Source organism: Ursus arctos, chromosome X (assembly GCF_023065955.2).
Source record: "Ursus arctos isolate Adak ecotype North America chromosome X, UrsArc2.0, whole genome shotgun sequence".
Classification (NCBI taxonomy): Eukaryota; Metazoa; Chordata; class Mammalia; order Carnivora; family Ursidae; genus Ursus; species Ursus arctos.
Genome location: NC_079873.1, coordinates 99898010 through 99901131, shown reverse-complemented (window position 1 = coordinate 99901131; position 3122 = coordinate 99898010). Strand labels below are relative to the sequence as shown.

Sequence of the window (3122 nt, the reverse complement as noted above, 5' to 3'; positions counted from 1 at the left end):
TAGTCAAAACAATTCTAAGAAAGGAGAACAAGGTTATAGGTATCACGTTTCCTGATTTCATACTATATTACAAAGCTATAGCAATCAAAACAGTACAGTATTGGTGTTAAAAACAGACAAAAAAAACCAATAGAACAGAACAGAGAGCCTCCAGATAAACCTTCACATACAGGATCAACTAACACTCGACAAGGGAACCAACTAATAATTAACAAAGGAGCCAATATTTGACTCAGTGAAGAAAGGATAGTCTCTTCAATAAATGATGCTGGAGAAAGTGGATAACCACATGCAGAAGAATTAAATTGGAACCCTATCTTATACCATCCACGAAAATTAATTCACAATGTATTAAAGACCTAAACATAAGACCTGAAACTGTAAAATTCCTAGAAGACAACAGAGAAAAAGCCCTTTGACATTGGTCTTGGCAACAATTTCTTTGAATATGACAACCAAAGCACAAGTAACAATAGCTAAAATGTAGGATGTCATACCTTATCTTGTATATGTGTATAATGGAAAGTAACTGCAAATTTGAAGTGAGATGATGTATTTTTCAAGCAGAAAAAATTAATAAACGGGCTTCTAATTTACTGACTTTTTATATATACAATTCTTTTAGAAAAATAAAACATACCTACAATACCAAATCAAATAACATAAATAGTATTTTTCCTCCCCACCAACCCAATTCCCTTGGTAGTAAAATGGCAGTCTGGTTTCTTCTTCCATTCCTTCTTTCCTCTATTTTCATTAGATACAGTCAAACATACAAACATAAATAAAGGGATTTTTCTGATACCCCTGTTGTTTTTTGCTTAGATTCCTATCATTGTCTCTTTTTTGTTTTGTTTTACTTTTTTTTATTTGAGTATAGTTGACACAATGTGACATTAGTTTCAAGTGTACAACATAATGATCCAGTTTCCTTATATATTGTACTGTGCTCTCCACAAATATAGCTACCACCTATCACTGTTCAAAGCTGTTACAAGATCATTGGCTATATGTTATGCGTTTTGGGTTTTTTTGTTTGTTTTTTTGTGGGGGGTTTTTTGGTTTCATTTCTCCATTAACAAAGTTCCCATTTTTTATTATATAAATATTTGTTACCTAGCCTTCATAATGGTCTAGACACCAGTAGCCACGGTGGTCTTAAAATAGTGGTTAATGACTACATATACTGGTGTTATATGCAAGTAATGAATCATGGAACTTTACATCAAAAATTGTACTGTACTGTATGGTGACTAACATAACATGATAAAAAATTATTATAAAAAAAAAGAACCACATCTTAATCAGCATTCGAGGTAGTTTTGCCACAAACATTTTTGCTGTGTCACTCATTGGCTATCAGCTAGTTTTGTTGTAAGAGATAAAATAATGAAAGATAAAAGAGGGTTGTTAAAAAGGTCATAATGAAATATGAAAAAATTGATAAAGTTCGTTATTAATTTCTTCCTATCATTGTCTCTTAAATGGTCTCATTGTCTCTAATCTGGTTCTGCTCTAGTCACTTTAAATATAAAGAATGAATTTTTAGTTTGACACCAATACCCTTAATGATTCAATCCCTACTTACACTTCTACTCTCATGTCCTGCCACATATAGTTTGTGCACCATCCACCCATATTTACTTGTATTTCTTCAAAAATAATATTATGTTGGTTTATTTCTATAGATTTTTATATATTATATTCCTCTTACCTAATATATGTTTTCCTTCTTTGTCTAGGTCAAAGCTACCCTATATTCAAAACTTATCTCAAAACCCAGGATTAACTTCCTGACTCATTCATTGTTTTTCCCATACCACACTAGAAACCTGCTTGTTACTTGTTACTTGTTACTCCCCCCAGTCACGACTCTGGTCAAACCAGTGTATGTTTTTAAGTTTTTGATTCCAGTTAATTAATATACAGTGTAATTCAACACCTGGCGCTTATCACAATAGCTGTACTCCTTAATCATCACCTATGTCACCCATCCCTCCACCTCCCCCCACCCATCCCTCCACCACCTCCCCTCTGGTAATCATCAGTTTGTTCTCTATAGTTAAGAGTCTGTTTCTTGATCTCTCTCCCTCTCTCTCTCTCTCTCTTATTTTTTCTGCTTATTTGTTGTGTTTCTTAAATTCAATATATGAGTGAAATCATATGGTATTTATCTTTCCCTGACTGATTTATTTCTATAAAAATATGGAATGTTTCATGAATTTGCTTGTCATCCTTGCACAGGGACCATGCTGATCTTCTCTGTGTCATTCCAATATTAGTATATGTGCTTCCAAAGTGAGCACAAACTAGTGTACTTTTAAAGTCTGATGGTTGGGGCACCTGGGTGGCTCAGTAAGCAAAGCATCTGACTCTTGATTGAAGCTCAGGTCTTGATTTCAAGGTCATTGAGTTCAAGCCCCACATGGGGCTCCATGCTGGGCATGGAGCCTACATAAAAAATATAAATAAACAAATCTGATGGTAATATAATCCCATTGCTTCACCAATGCAGCTCTAAGAATGGAATTAATGACTGAGAAATGGAAGATGCTCACTCTCCTCATGCCTTGATAATGGATTATTTAGACAGCCTGTTGCTTAGATTAATTTCTTATTCTTTTCATTATTCCAAAGAGTTTGGCCTGCCCAGAAGAAAATAAGAATCAACAATAGGTCCAATAATCACTAATATTTCACACCTGAGAAAATTGAACACAAAAGGTTAAATTCTTCTCTGAGTTACAGAGCTAGTAAGTGACAGAACCAAAATTTTACCTCTAGGAGGACAACTCCAAAACACGTGTTCTAAACCATTATAAGATATTGACTTCTACCAAGGAAAACTGGACAATATACACATATTAAACTGGAAGTGATCACTACATTTTATAGTTTCTAAGCTAGGTATGGCTAAAATACCTTTTATTTTAGCAAATATTTTTTAAAATGTTGGCCATCTATTAAGTATGAGCAACTGTGCTGGCTTAATGTTAATTTAAACCAAATACATTTAAAGTTTGGAATAGTCTAACTTTTTTGTAAAAACAGAAACTCTGAAAATAGGTTAAAAAAAACTTCTAAGGGTCTGTGAAACAACACTGACTCTGGTATCATATAGG

The 3122-nt window shown here is 33.6% G+C and overlaps 1 non-coding gene across 1 annotated transcript; it reads right to left on the bottom strand.

Annotated features, from left to right (window-relative positions):
• Window positions 1–2199: 2199 nt before the first annotated feature.
• LOC113271037 (U6 spliceosomal RNA) lies at window positions 2200–2306 on the bottom strand. Its single transcript, XR_003322038.1, has one exon. It is a non-coding gene; the product is annotated as a U6 spliceosomal RNA (small nuclear RNA).
• Between the last annotated feature and the right edge of the window lie 816 nt (window positions 2307–3122).